Below are 16561 nucleotides of genomic sequence, written 5' to 3'. Positions count from 1 at the left end.
TGGTCATAGCAAACACCCTCTTCCAACAACACAAGAGAAAACTCTACACATGGACATCACCAGATGGTCGACCCTGAAATTGGACTGATTATAGGAGAGGTTCTATACAGTCAGCAAAAGCAAGACTGGGAGCTGACTGTAGCTCAGATCATGAACTCCTTAATGCCAAATTTTGACTTAAATTGAAGAAAGTAGGGAAAACCACTAGACCATTCAGGTATGATCTGATTGAAATCCCTTATGATTATACAGTGGAAGTGACAAATAGGTTCAAGGGATTAGCTCTAATAGAGTACCTGAAGAGCTATGAACAGAGGTTTGTGACATTATATAGGAGGCGGTGTTCAAGACCATCCTCGAGAAAAAGAAATGCAAAAAGGCAAAATGGCTGTCTGACAAGCCCTTACAAATAGCTGAGGAAAGAAGAGAACGTAAAGGCAAAGGAGAAAAGGAAAGATATACCCATCTGAATGCAGAGTTCCAAAGAATAGCAAGGAGAAATAAGAAAGCCTTCCTCAGTGATCAATGCAAAGAAATAGAGGAAAACAACAGAATGGGAAAGACTAGAGATCTCCTCAAGAAAATTAGAGTAACGAAGGGAACATTTCATGCAAAGATGGGCACAATAAAGGACAGAAATAGTATGGACCGAACAGAAGTAGAAGATATTAGGAAGAGGTGGCAGGAATACACAGAAGAATTATACAAAAAGGTTTTCACAACCCAGATAATCATGATGGTGTGATCACTCACCTAGAGCCAGACATCCTGGAATGCAAGTGGGCCTTAGGAACCATCACTATGAACAAAACTAATGGAGGTGATGGAATTCCAGTTGAGCTATTTCAAATCCTGAAAGATGATGCTGTGAAAGTGCTGCACGCAATATGCTAGCGAATTTGGAAAACTCAGCAGTGACCACAGGACTGGAAAAGGTCAGTTTTCATTCCAATCCAAAAGAAAGGCAATGCAAAGAATGTTCAAACTATTGAAAAACTGCACTCATCTCACATGCTAGTAAAGTAAAGCTCAAAATTCTCCAAGTCATGCTTCAATAATACATGAACCATGAACTTCCAGATGGTCAAGCTGAATTTAGAAAAGGCAGAGGAAACAGAGATAAAATTGCCAACATCTGTTGGATCATCAAAAAAGCAAGAGAGTTCCAGAAAAACATCTATTTCTGCTTTACTGACTATGCCAAAGCCTTTGACCGTATGGATCAATACAAACTGTGGAAAATTCTTCAAGAGGTGGGAATACCAGACCACCTGACCTGCCTCTTGAGAAATCTGTATGCAGGTCAGGAAGCAACAGTTAGAACTGGACATGGCACAACAGATTGGTTCCAAATAGGAAAAGGAGTACGTCAAGGCTGTATATTGCCACCCTGCTTATTTAACTTATATGCAGAGTACGTATGAGAAACTCTGGACTGGAAGAAGCACAAGCTGGAATCAAGATTGCCGGGAGAAATATCAATAACCTCAGATATGCAGATGACACCATCCTTACGGCAGAAAGCAAAGAAGTACTGAAGAGCCTCCTGAGGAAAGTGAAAGAAGAGAGTGAAAAAGTTGGCTTAAAACTCAACATTCAGAAAACTAAGGTCATGGCATCTGGTCTCATCACTTCATGGCAGATAGATGGGGAAACAATGGAAACAGTGACAGACTTTTTTGGGGGAGGCTCCAAATCACTGCAGATGGTGACTGCAGCCATGAAATTAAAAGATGCTTGCTCCTTGGAAGAAAAGCTACAACCAAACTAAACAGCATATTCAAAAGCAGAGACATTACTTTGCCAACAAATGTCCATCTAGTCAAGGTTATGGTTTCTCCAGTAGTCATGTATGAATGTGAGAGTTGGAGTATAAAGAAAGCTGAGCACCAAAGAATAGATGCTTTTGAACTGTGGTGTTGGAGAAGACTCTTGAGAGTCCCTTGGACTGCAAGGAGATCCAACCAGTCCATCCTAAAGGAAACCAGTTCTGAATATTCATTGGAAGGAGTGATGCTGAAGCTGACACTCTAATACTTTGGCCACCTGATGTGAAGAACTGAATCATTGGAAAAGACCCTGATGCTGGGAAAGATTGAAGGTAGGAGGAGAAGGGGACGACAGAGGATCACATGGTTGGATGGCATCACTGACTCAATGGACATGAGTTTGAGGAAACTCCAGGAGTTGGTGATGGACAGGGAGGTCTGGCGTGCTGCAGTCCATGGGGTTTCAAAGAGTTGAACACGACTGAGTGACTGAACTGAACTGAAAGCAGAAGATTTTCTTGTGGAATAAGGATCATAGCCTTCTCTTATAAATGCATCTCTTCACATCTCTTCAACTCTTGAAATCAGTTTTATAGAGGCCCCAGATCTCACAGCAGAGAGGACCCTCACCTGTGGTCAAGCTTGGCCTCTTACACGGATGTAGAACGTGCTCGCCATGGCCCATTCCAACAAAGGCATTGGCTGTTTGCTCTGTCTGTGCTGATGAACCAGAAAGAGCAGTGCTTCAGATAATTGGTATAAGTTATTTAAAGTAATAAGGCATATTAGTAGCTGCTGGTATACTGTAACCCACTCCAGTATTCTTGCCTGGAGAATCCCGCTGACAGAGGTGCCTGGCATGGCCTGGGATGGCAAAGAGTTGGACTCATCGAGTGACTAACACACACATACTGTAAAAGGGCCATCTCTTTTCTTCATTTTCTTGTTTGTCCACCTCTTACCTCTTCCTCGTCATTTTTTTTTTTAAACCAAATCTCTATTGAGAAGTCATATAGCCACAGAAAACAAGAAAACTGTTCACCTTAGGTTTCTCGAGTAAACAGGTAGGAAGACCCAAGGTGGTTATATGATAAATACAACACCTATGGCTCAGATGGCGAAGAATCTGCCTGCAATGTGGGAGACCTGGGTTCGATCCTTGGGTTGGGAAGATCCCCTGGAGGAGGGGCATGGCAACCCGCTCCAGTGTTCTTGTCTGGAGAATCCCATGGACAGAGGAGCCTGGGGGGCTACGGTCTATGGGGTCACATTAATTGGACACAGCTGAGCAACTAAGCACACACATACACATGATTTTATAAATTTAGATGAAACTGTTATTATCAGTTCAGGGAACTCCCCATCAATACCATCTAAGTGCTCACCTATTACCTCCAAATTTCAGAAACAGGAAAGCCCATTCTGACCTACTTTCTGCCGTAGCCACCTTCCCACAACCCACTCCTGTGACTTTTGCAGGCGCGTCTGGTTCTAGAAGAATTTTCCAGGGTCAGTACCTGATACTTTTTGCACAGAACTTGACCCAAGAATCTCTCAGAAGTTTCCATCTGAAGCAAAGCAGAGTTAAGTCAAGGTGCTTTAAATTTGCTAGTCAAGATGTTTCATTTATCTTTTCCCAGTCAAAATACATTCTTATTCAATAGTTCTCTACCCAAGGGGTTAATGAACGCTTTTTCAAGTAGAGCAAAACCTTTAAATCTTAAAGAAATGATTTACTTTTCCTTGGCTTTTTAAAAAAATATTTTTCATTATTTTTTCAAATGCACTGTGGAGGGTTATTCAAAAATGGAAAATGGTTGGTCACTTTATCTGCCAAAACTAAATGAGGCAGATATGTATTATACAGTCAACAGAAAGGTGAATTCAACTAATTACCATAGGTATGATCACCATTTTAGGACAACAAAGACCAACATTTAAACTGCATTTCAGAAGTTTTATTTCAGCAACAGATAAAAGAGAAACTGGACTGTAAACACATATACTTGATTTTATTTTTGTTCAGTTGCAAAGTCGTGTCTGAGTCTTTGTGGCCCCGTGGACGGCAGTGTGCCAGGCTCCCTTGTCCTTCACTGTCTCCTGAAGTTTGCTCAAATCCATGTCCACTGGAGTTGGTGATGCTCTCTAACCGTCTCATTCTCTGCCACCCCTTCTCCTGTCCCCTTCAGTCTTTCCCAGCATCAGGCTCTTTTCCAATGAGTCGGCTCCTCACATCAAGTGGCCAAAGTATTGGAGCTTCAGCATCAGTCCTTAATGAATATTCAGGGTTGATTTCCTGAATAGTTATGTGCAATTGATTTATTTTGTCATAAAAAGCAAACTCTCCTGCCCAATCCACACCCCCTTCTCTAGCAAGACATTCAACAGATTCTTAGGAGAAACTTGGGAATGAGAGTCTCACTGTCTACACCCAGCTGCCTCCTCAGAGCCCAGTTTCTTGCCCTTTGTGAATCCTCTCCTGATGATTTTGGTGCATATTCCTAACTTCTTTCAACTTCTGGAATGTGGACCGTCCACACCATTTTTTGTCTTTTTTCATTGACTTTGTTATATCACCACTTTATAGTCTTACAACAGCTATGCCTATCTATATAGAGTTGGCAAATGCCAGCAAATACTGAATTGAAATATTTAGTTGAAAAAAATGATATAGATACAGCTGATGAATATGATTCAAGAGTCCCTGAACTGCGAAGCAGAGTAATGATCTGCCAATTTGATAAAAACATATCAATTATGAAATGATAACAAAGTCTCTGATGAAGAAATGAAGCCTCCCAAGAAAATGAAGGCTCTCAAATGATTAATTTTTGGAATATCCTGGAAAACTCATCTGATAAGCTGGGTCAACAAGACTGAAGACTTTTCTATTTTCAACCCTCTCTGCAATTCCTGCTGAGGACATTATAAAGTTACCCACAGAACCCAGACAAAAGCGGCTTCTCTTCTCTCTTGTTAACTAAGAAACAAGTTTGCAAAGAAAACTTTGTGCTCTCATCCCCTTTGCTTTTCTTTCCATTTTCTTGACATGTAACATTTCCCCATAAAATTTGAAGTGATGACTACATACATGTATTGAGCGTCTACACTGTATCCAGCAGGGTGCTCAATGCTTCAACTGAATCATTTCACCCTCATATGAGGACACCGAGGGCAGGTCAAGGCCGGCATTCTGCATCTCCCTTGGATTCCAAATACTGGCTCTTAATACTGACCACAGCACTCCATGACCCCACACAGGACAACCTGTCATCTCCAACTTCAAGAGCAAGCTCACAATCTCAAAGAGCACATCCTTAAACAACTGCGTCCCGGACACCTTCCTGTTCACTGTCTCCTCTTCTCCCCCGGGACACCTTCCTCAATCCTGCCTTTGCTTCTGCCAACACTTTCAATCCCCAAATGTTGCCTCCAGCCTGCGGTTCTGTTCTCTCAAGAAGCTTCTTCCACGTCTGCTCTGCCCACCTCCTACCCCCAGACAAAGCTTTAATAATATATTTTTGGAATATTAAAAGCAGGGAAAATGTGTTAATGACTGCTACACTCGACAGCATGATGACTCACACATCTGACGTCAGCTCAAGAAGCAAGATAAAAAGAGAACACAGTCTGTATTTCCAAATTAGACAAATAATTAACCGTGACCTTTGAGGAGGGCATGAAGGCCATGTCAAGGTTATAGCTTCTGTTCTGTTTTTAGATCTGGGTGCTGATTACATGGGTTTACTTAGTAAAATTTTAGCAAGCTGTACACTCAGGATTTACACATTTTTTCCGAATTTGCTGTACTTATTTAAAATGTGTAAAATCATAGTTTTACTTTTAGGAAATTGATATGACTTCATTACATTTTGAATACTAGAATACAGTGTGCAAATTTTCCAAGTTCTCTCCCCTAATGTAAACTGGTACAACCACTAAGGAGAACAGTTTGAAGGTTCCTTAAAAACTAAAAATAGAACTACCATATACTCCAGCAATCCCAATCCCAGTTATATAACCAAAGACAACGATAATTCAAACAGATAGATGTTCATAGCAGCATTATTTACAATAGCCAAGACATGGAAGGGACCTAAATGTCCATCAACAGAGGAATAGATAAAGATGTGATATCTGTACACACTCACCCAAACCCAACACAATGGAATATTACTTAGCCATTAAAAAGAATGAAATAATGGCATTTGCAGCAACATGGACGGTTCTAGAGATTATCATACTAAGTCTGATGAAGACAGACAAGTACCATATAATATCACATATATATGGAATCTAAAAAATGACACAAATGCACATATTTACAAAACAGAAACACTCACAGACTTCAAAAACAAACTTATAGTCACCAAAGTGGAAAGGTGGAAGGGAGGGATAAGTTGGGTGTTTGGGATTAACATATATGCACTACTGAATAGAAAATAATCAACAAGGACAGGGAACTCAGTATTCTGTAAGAACCTGTGGGGGGAAAGAGTCTGAAAAAGAACTGATATATGTATATGCATAACTGATTTCTTTGCTGTACACCTGAAACTATCACAACATTGTAAATCAACTACATTCCAATGTAGAATAAATATTAAATTTAAAAAAGCTTCTTTCCCCAATCTTAATAAAAAACAACATGTGTGGTGGAAAAAAATAATACATTTTCATCTCAGCTTAAAATTCTACAGTGGGTCCCACTGCCTCCAGACCTGAAATCCAAGGTCCCGCTGATGGCCCCCTCTTGTTGGTCAACTTCATGTCCCATGGCTGCCCCTGCTCCCTCAGGACTGCTTGTCTCCCCTCTGGTCCCAGCATCCCAGCCTCCTTCCTGCTTTCTGGTCTCAGCTCCTTGTCTTCTCTTTACATCTCTGCTTAGGCTAACCTCACCCCTTCAAATCCAAGAACAGTTCAAACACCATTTCCTCTAGAGCCCATCTTGCGGGACTCAGCGCGATGTTGTCTTTAATAAATCCTGTGGCTTCGGAATGTCTGGCTTTGGTCACACACAAAAAAATGCAGTATATTGAAAACAAAAAAGCCTACTTATATATATAAAAAAGCCTCTTCATGGCTTCTTGTCTTTCACCCCACATTCACTAATATACACAAGTTCTTTCAACTCCCGTAATCTTGGCAAATTGAAACTGCAGTTTTCTGAAACAAAGGTCACTTGCTCAGCCACAGATAAATAAAAATTCACAAGCATCTTCAGGAAAATCAATACAGGTACTAAAAAATCCAAGTTGATAATAAATTTTAGTTCCCCTTGCACATTGCTCATGAATGTCACTATTTACTGGAACTGCTGTAATATCAAATATTTCAGAAGGTTATTGATTTTGCCACTGAAGTGTGACTAAAGGGATAAATAAACTGTTCCTGGGGTCAATCGATCCATTTATCTTCACTGGTATTTTATAAAAAGTCAAAGTAGCATAAACTTTGATAAATAAATGTTATCATGAAAGAAATATCGCTGACATAAGGACTGGAAGGAAGAGACAATTCTGATTTCTGAAAGACACAAAACTGGTTTAACATTTTCGCAAACACAGGGTCAAGAAAAATAGGACCTAAAAATAAAGTTCTCATGAAATAGACATGCAAATCAACAAAGGGTTTGTTTTCTTCTTTCTTCTTCTTCTTCTTTTTTTTTTTTTTTTTTGCTTTTTTATTCTGCTAATCAGAAAGTAACTGCTAGAGTCTCTAAGGTAGAGAAATGTCTTTGAATAGCTTTAAGGTATGTTTGGAAATGGCAGTCTATTTAGATTAAAAAACATCAGACTGGGGTACACTCTGAAGTGGCTTTGGAAGGCTTTGCTGTTAAATCAGGCTGTACCAGTAATCACTTACCTGCACCACAATGCTCCCATAAAGATTTCAATGCAACCACAGCCTGGTGGCTGTAAGAGGACATTAAGGCTTCCAAAGTGAAAGTGTAGTGAAAGTGTTAGTCACTAAGTCCTGTCTGACTCTTTGCAACCCTACGTAGCCCAACCAGGATCCTCTGTCCATGGGGATTCTCTAGGTAAGAATACTGGCATGGGTAGCCATTCCCTCCTCCAGGGTATATTCCTGACCCAGGGAATGAACCCAGGTCTCCTGCATTGCAGGTGGGTTCTTTACCATCTGAGCCACCCGGACATTGAGGCTTCCAAGGAATTTTGACTCGAGTCCAGGAAAAATGGGAACCCCACAAAGTGGCTATAACATACCATAAGAACTTAAACTGGCAAGATGCTACTGCAGTTGTGTGAAGACAGCATTGCCATCATGTGATGGAACAAACTGCTGATGACCTAAGTACACAAGTTGATACCGTCATTTCAGCCCAGTCACGACTTTGGCCAAACCCCATCCCCCAGGGAGATGCGTGGCTCTTGGAACGCAGAGACTGATTATGAACTTGTCAGTGTCCTCCGAAAAGGCCCTCCCAACTTAACCTTCCAATCCAAATTTCTCAGATTTGAGCCTGCTCTGCTTCTCTTCTTATTAGTACCGAGACCCCTTCAAGAATGCCTGATTTTTTTCCTTTCCTTCATAGACCGTGGCGGTCTTCAAAGACTCCTGCCTAGAAAGAGGCTTTTCAGGGTCCTGTTAAGAGAAAAGCCCATTCAGCATTGGGCGAGGTAGCTAAAAACAGGGTCTCTCCCCTGGGGGGCTGGTGTGATGCCCAACAGCACACAAGTGGGCGCTGCATACAATGCTATTTACTGATGGCAAGTGTCTGGATGGTCAGACCAGGCCTGGGATTCCCTGAGGGAGACAGGATGTTGGCAATGTGGTTCTAACAGCTGCGCAAGCCACCCCAGGCAAGGACAGAGTGGTAGCCATGGGTACAGTCAAAGAGGGGAAAGGCCCTCAACCAGAGGCTGTCCGGAGGCCTGGATGCTTTCCATGAAATAAGCCTGGCACATTCTCATGACGGCAGGTCACTAGAAAGAGTCCATGGAGTGTACAGTGCTGCTCAGTTTCCATCTCCTAAACAGCTGAAAGTATAGGATCAGTGCCAGACTTGCAGAAATGCACATCCCTGTCCAACAGCAGCACTCCTCCTGGTCATTTGAAGGAACAGGATATGTGTGTGCATGTGTGTGCATCTGTGCAAGCATGTTTGGGTGTATGCACACACATGCCATCCAGCTACAAATGTACTGCCGTAAATCTCCCTGGCATGACGGCACTAAAGAAATAAGGAAAATATTCTTTAGTGGCAGATTTCTTCTCTCTTCCCCTCCTTCCCAAGTCCCTCTGAGGCATACTGGACATGTCTTCCCAATGCATTACAGCAAGACCCCGACATATGAACCTTCAAAGACGCAAATGTACATTTGCATGTCCAATCACATAAGTTAGCTCACAAGTTCACATCTGGCGTACACTATCACGTGCCTGGAGAAGGCACTGGCACCCCACTCCAGTACTCTTGCCTGGAAAATCCCATGGGCGGAGGAGCCTGGGAAGCTGCAGTCCATTGGGTCTCTAGAGTCGGACACAACTGAACGACTTCACTTTCACTTTTCACTTTCATGCACTGGAGAAGGAAATGGCAACCCACTCCAGTGTTCTTGCCTGGAGAATCCCAGGGACGGGGGAGCCTGGTGGGCTGCCGTCTATGGGGTCGCACAGAGTCGGACACGACTGAAGCGACTTAACAGCAGCAGCATCACGTGCCTGTGTCCTCCACAAGCCGTTGTGCTTCTGTGTACTTTACTGTACAGTACAGTGTAGAGGACAGCAGCATAGTGTCTCTATTTCAAGCCCAGGATGTCCGGAAGCAAGCACAAAGTCAGCAGCGATGTAGCTGGTACTGCTGAGAAGTGCCAAGTGATAACAACGGAAACAAAAGTGAAACTAATGGAAAGAATGGAAGGAGGAAAAAGCATGCTTTTAATGTATTATTTGTGTGATAAGTATTATAAACCTATACAATACATGGAGTGTACATTGTGTTAGCTGGGTGTGTAGGCTAACTTTGTTGGACTTATGAACCGACTGAACTTAGAAATGTACTCTCATAATAGAACTTATTCGTATGTTGGGGACTTACTGTAGAAGAAAAAGAAGAAGACTTCACTGTCAAATCAGTGAGAGCTTCCCTTCCTCTACCAGGGTGCCATCTACTCATGCGTTATGTAGCACAGCTGGAGAAAATCTGAATGTAGCCCGGCAGACCGGGCCCCGTCCTTGGGCTTGGCCATGCAACCTGTGTTTCTCCATCCACGCTTCTCCCAGTCTCCGACAAGTTCTGCCAAACTTCGTGGGCTCTGTGGCCAGTGGGGCTCTCCACTTGGCCCATCTTGGTCCCCTGCCTTCATCTGCTTTTCTTCGTGTATTTAGTTCCTCAAGGGATGACACCACCCCCCTTCTGACTGCTCAAGCTGGAGCCCCGGAAGTCAGCCTCCACTTCTGTCCTCATTTCACCCACAACCGATGCATTACAAACTCTTCCTGAGGCCTCTGCCCTCTGCACGCTCCTCTCCATTTCTGCACCATTTAGCCTGTTCCTGCTTCCAGTCTCTTTAGTCCGGCTGTGGCAGCTGCCTCCCGACACATCTTCTGGGATCCCGTCCCACTCCAGCGGCTTCTCCTACCGCAGCTGTAGTGATCCTTCTAGAGCAGCACCAGAGCCGAGTCACTGGGAAAGACCCTGATGCTGGGAAAGACTGAGGGGAGGGGGATCAGGGGGCTACAGAAGAAGCAATGGCTGGATGGCATCACCGACTCAATGCGCATGAGTCTGAGATAGTGAAGGAGATAGTAATGGACAGGGAAGCCTGGCAGGCTGCAGCCCATGAAGCCACAGAGTCGGACACGACTGAGTGACTGAACTGCATCGCCTCCCTCCCCTGCCTGAGACACTTTGATGGCTGTGCCCCTGGAAGCGAAGGCTGACTGCTGATGCCAGCTGGGAGGGCATTTCATGATCTAGCCTACATGCACCTGCTCAATTTCTCCCGCAGTTCCTCCTTCCGGCCTCGCTCAGCCTCGCCTACACGTCTAGGCTTTGCAAATCTGTTTCCCCCGCCCCTCTGCATCACCTGCTTCTCTGCTTGGATGTAATTTTCTCCTCAAACCGCAAAGGGAGGCCCCTCCTGGGTGTTCCCACAAAACTCTGTGTGTGGTGGCCATTAATATTGCTCATGAAATTAAGATTTTGCACATATATGGAACTGTATTTGCACATGACTGTGTAAACTGTAAGCTCATGCACTAAAAAAGTATAAACTTTAATACACAGTATAAGTAATTTATAGTCCTATAAATTTTTAAAATCTGGAAGTCACATGCTGTAATTAATACTGACTTGTTCTGCATATACAATGAAGGAAATATTTCTCTTTCTACAGTCAGAGAAATCAAACATTTATTTTAAATCAGTAAGCAATAAATTCTAATTCCCACTGGGGGACTTTTCTGAATAATGGTTAAATACGCACATATACAGCATACTATGTGTCTGAGCATAGTTAGCTGAATTCTGTTGACTCAGCTCAACAATGCAGGTGTAGCTCATTTTACATGATGGGCATCCTTTGACAACTGTGTGCAAACTGAACTTCTGTGAATCAAAGTTTATTTTAAATGTTCCAATGAGCAAATTCTATGTAATTCCATGTTCAAAGGGAAGAATCATGTCCTAATTTAACTTTCTTGAATAATCCAGACTTTTATAATTGGATCTACTTATAGCAATATTATAAAGCAATTAAATTGATTATCATCACAGAATAAAACGTGAAGAAAAAACCCAGGGATATAAGATATGTAGCTACCTATTACCAACATCCTACATAATACCAACACTGGGATGATTAAGCTGTCTTAAAAGCCTCTCATGCATAATGAAGGAAGAAATACAGTAAAGTTTAGTATTTATATCCTTCTGAATCCCATTTGATCAACTAATTTCAATTTTTTTTTAAACTCCCAATTTACAACTACCAAGAACACACACAGCATTCTAGAATGGAGGCATTTTTCCCAAAGGCACAAAAATTAGATTCTTAGAATTATCTCAATTTTTAAGTAAATAAACACAAAATGGCTTCTTAGGCATACCAACATACATACACATGTAATTGTATCATTACACTTTGTTTCAACAATTGTAAGATGCTGTCAGCTGTGAGATGTGCCACAATGCTGTGTGCCGTTGAGAAAGAAGAACTCCTGTCAACCACGTTATGATTCATAATAGATTGTAAGACACACTCTAATTTCAAAGATGTTAAAATGTGAGAAAACGTGCATTTTGAAATCACTGATATATAGGAATAGACTCCTTTCTGCTGCTTCTCCAGCATTTTGGAGGACTGCTTGGCAAATAGTAAACACTCTATAAATATTTCCTGAGTGAAGGAAAAAATAATAATATTTACAACATAGCAAAATAATATCTTGCATACAGGAAAATCATATAAATTATGGACACTGATCAAAGATTTTAAAGAATAACAGTTGTTTTATATACCAATTGTCTCTCCTTTTAATTGCAGCTCAGGAAATTAAAATATAATTATGCTGCTGCTGCTGCTAAGTTGCTTCAGTCGTGTCTGACTCTGTGCGACCCCATAGACGGCAGCCCGCCAGGCTCCCCTGTCCCTGGGATTCTCCAGGCAAGAACACTGGAGTGGGTTGCCATTTCCTTCTCCAATGCATGAAAGTGAAAAGTGAAAAGTGAAGTCGCTCAGTCGTGTCCGACTCTTCACGATCCCATGGACTGTAGCCCACCAGGCTCCTCCGTCCATGCGATCTTTCTGGCAAGAGTACTGGAGTGGGGTGCCATTGCCTTCTCCGAAATAACTCTTATAAATGTCCATTAAATAGATGACAATCAGGTTTAAGACATGCAAAAAAAATCATCTATAAATTTTATGAGATTCTTTTTTTTAACAACATTTTTAAATGATCACCCTGCTATGCCAATTTGATAATAGTTTGCAATAGACTGTCCTTTTGAATTTTACTTTGAGCCCATTACTTATTTCAGACTTATCTCAAAGGTCTGAGTCATCTTAATGTAACCAAATACCCCTTAGATTTTATCTTAAATCCTGTCAATATGAATGGGAAAGGGCCCTATTTCACACCTGCTGACAACTTGCTGATGCTGCCAATTACAAACCTCCTAAGTGTATTTCATGAACAGTTCTTCCTTAGTATATTTCTTTTCTGTTAGCTAACATTCTTTTGAGATATTACCAACAGGGAGCACTTTTATAAATGAAGAGAGTTCAAAAACTTCTCATTTTTTGCTTAATTGGCTAAGTGTTAGTTCATCCCTTTACACATCTTCCTTATGGATTTTAGCCTTCATCTGAAAACTTCCCTTTTCTTCTTGGTTGTTTTGCCTCCCTGGGCTCACAGGTATGAAAATGGGAACTGGTAATGTCATCTTTAATGGTTTTGCCATCTGATGGTCCACTGGGAATGGAAGCTCTGGCTTACCCAAGCCTTGATCTTCATGTAAAAATGCCAGGTCCACTGGGTCTGAAATAACTCTGTACTCAATACACAATGCAAAACAGGGTCTGGACTCTGGAGAATGACGAACCAAGGTCATCGTGTTCTGTCTTTACAACAAAATGCACATCTCCTATTAAACGGCAAATCCTTCACTTCTAAAGGTTGAATAGGACAGTATTTATAAAAGAATTCTACTTGGTAAAATTTAGAGTACAGGAAAAAAGTCCTATCCAAAAATACACTCTGGCTTGGGGCTCTTTTTGTTTGATTTTGAATTAACTTATTTTACACTTTTTCTCTCTCAATATTTTGGAAGACAAACACTGGTAGATACAGACGTCTCAGGCCCTGGAATCTAAAATACTTCCCCATGCTCCTTTAGCTGCCTTGTAAAGTTTTCCGTTACAAGAGGGCTTTCATTTTTATTGATATATTTTTGGTGCAAGCAATACTGGTAGCAATGTTTCCCTATCTTTTTCATTGTTTTGTTTCTTCAACAATCAGCTTTGCCTTGGCCTTGTTCCCTAGGCTCCTTTAGAGGGGGGAAAGAAGGTTCCAAACGACTGTGGCCAGTTCTGTAAGACTGTTTGGGTCACTAACATAATGCGTCTAGGCCTCTTTCCTAGGTGTCTTTTAGGGTTTAGAATTACAGCCCTTCCCACACCCCCAGAGCCGGCCTTCCTGCCTGTAGCCATATTGGTGGGCTGCTCCATAATGATGCCCAGGCAGCTGGTGCCCCACGGGCCTGCCTTCCCTTCCCTCCACTCTCCTCTTCGCTGGTGCTGCCTCTGGCCTCTCCCCTTTCCCTCCATGCCCTCTGGCTGCCACTCTCCTGCCTTTGCCCCTCCCACTCTACCACTCTGGTCTCCACGCTGGGGAAGTCCATAAACCGTGCTCCCCCATGGCCAGCTTTCAAGAGGTGGAACTGTGCTGCCTACAACTGCGCAGGGCATCTGACGATGGTGTGCCATCTGGGAGGCTCTCCTGTTTCCTCTCCCAGCTGGCAGCCACATCTTCAAGGAACTGCCCTGAAGATCCTTGCTCAAGTTTCTGCCAGCCTTACTCTGCTACCTTGGGGAAAGGTTTCCACTGAAACTTTCAGCACTCTTAATAACTAACCCTCCACATTAAGGACAAAGTCAGTCCTCAGCGTACCTGCCTGGCATTCTTGCGCAAAATGCTTCTTGCCTGCTCCCCCTCCTCGGAAATTAGTCCGTTACTTTTTCTTCTCTCACCATCTCTGACACTGGTTACTGTGCCAAGGAGGAATGGCCCCAGTGTATTGTTCCCTTTCTCCTGGGTATTTATTCCCAGCTTCAGACCCACAAGGAGAGGAGCGTCATGCGCTCCACAACAGGGATACAAACAGCTATATAAGTCCTTTGTTGCCATTTTATATTTCAAAAACTATAACAGATATTCATGAGTTTAATTTAACTGTCTACTTACAACCAGCCATGCTTGTTAAGGGCTGCAATGAACCAACAGAAAAATTAAGCGCTCCACTTCCTCACATCCTAAGTAATAGATTATTTGAAGAGGTCCACATTACACATTCAGTTGTTACTCATACCAGCAGCACAGATCCTAATGATTCCGTTTGGTATTCCTACAGACGTTACCATGTATCACATCTTCTGCCGCCATTGTAGAATCAGGCCCATTCACTGTTGGTTTTTTTCTTTTTTTCCAATTCCTTGTGTTTGATAAATAAGCTGATAGTCTTTGTGGTGCACAATAAAAGAACATTAAAACCAGACACACTAATGTGTGTCTGGAGACATAAGAAGGAATAAACTGTTTAAAGTCCCAACACCAAAACACTCCAGCTTCTTGCCTACTGCTCCACCCAGCTGGTTGTTAGGCATTCTTATATTTCCTGATGTGATTCCAAACAATGTGGAAATAAAACTCTCTAACTTTACTCGGAAGCCTTTAACTGTGTTCTTTCATCATGCCAGACATTTATGTTATTGACTTAAGAACCCCACAAGCTCCATGTTATAGACAAGGAAACTAGAACAAAGATAGTTTAGGAGGGACTCCCCTGGTGGTTCAGTGGCTAAGAGTCTGCAGGGGATGAGGGCTCCAGCCCTGGTTGGGGAACGAAGACCCCACATGTCAGAGAGCAACTAAGACTGCTCACCGCAATTAAGACACAATGCAGCCAAATAAATAAATAGACATTTTTTTAAAAAGAAAGGGTTTAGGAAATGCACTTGGTAGGCAGGGAACTAAGAAGTGGTGGACCTGGGCTTTAGACATACACCCTGTGACATCCAAGTAGGTGCTTGAAGATCTACTTGTCAGCCTCAAACATAATCCTACCCTTGTCTTTCTGGGGTCGTCAGATGTATGCGTCAGCTTGGCTAGGCTAGAGGCCCTGGTTTCTCAATCAAACACTCACCTAGGTGTAAAGGTATTCTGTACAATGCTGTTAACATCCACAATCAGGTGGCTTTATGCAAAGGACATCATTATTATGGATAATATAGAATCAGCCCTGAATATTCATTGGCAGGACTGATGCTGAAGCTGAAGCTCTAATACCTTGGCCACCTGATGTGAAGAGCCAATTCATTGGAAAAGACCCTAATGCTGGGGATGATTGAAGGCAGGAGGAGAAGGGGGCAACAGAGGATGAGATGGTTGGATGGAATCACTGATTCAATGGACGTGAGTTTGAGCAAGCTCTGGGAGATAGAGAAGGACCGGAAAGCCTGGTGTGCTGCAGTCCACGGGGTCAAGAAGAGTCAGACACAACTGAGCGACTGAAGAACAACAATCTAATACCTATATATATTATATTAGGCATATAATATATATATCTTCTGTTTCTGAGCCTCTTCCGGAACCCTGACAGCTTCGCACGTGAACTCTACCGATACTGTCTGTGCCAATCCTGCATGTCGCCCTCCCGTGACAACGTTCAGCGAGTCACACACTACCCACCAGGCAAGTATCTAGTGCGCTATATTCCTGAAGAGCAACCTACCCCAATTCCTTAGTGACAAATGATTGAATTCTGTTTTTCATTTTGTAATTCGGGGATCCTTTCTCCTTAATGGAGGTGTATCCTACAAGAACATCCTACTCATGTACTTGGAGTTACTCATATATTTATTATGTCATTGACTAAAAGATGTCAGAATTATGTCAAATCTGTGTAAGCTGCCTAAAACTAGCTCAATTCTGTTGCACTGTGTACAATTTTACCATTTTACATAATTAACGAGTTCATGCAAAACTCAGTCATTCTATGCGTAAGATTAAAGTGAAGTATTCCTAGTATTACCAAAATATTATTCCTT

General features: G+C 42.3%; 1 protein-coding gene across 9 annotated transcripts in view; it reads right to left on the bottom strand.

The window, feature by feature from the left end:
• The window catches only part of AFF3 (ALF transcription elongation factor 3), a 628609-nt gene that overhangs the window by 367317 nt on the left and 244731 nt on the right, over positions 1-16561 (bottom strand). The window lies entirely within an intron of this gene.

This window comes from Ovis aries, chromosome 3, assembly GCF_016772045.2.
Source record: "Ovis aries strain OAR_USU_Benz2616 breed Rambouillet chromosome 3, ARS-UI_Ramb_v3.0, whole genome shotgun sequence".
Classification (NCBI taxonomy): domain Eukaryota; kingdom Metazoa; phylum Chordata; class Mammalia; order Artiodactyla; family Bovidae; genus Ovis; species Ovis aries.
The sequence above is the reverse complement of the archived record's forward strand: the minus strand, read 5'-3'. Positions and strand labels throughout refer to the sequence as shown.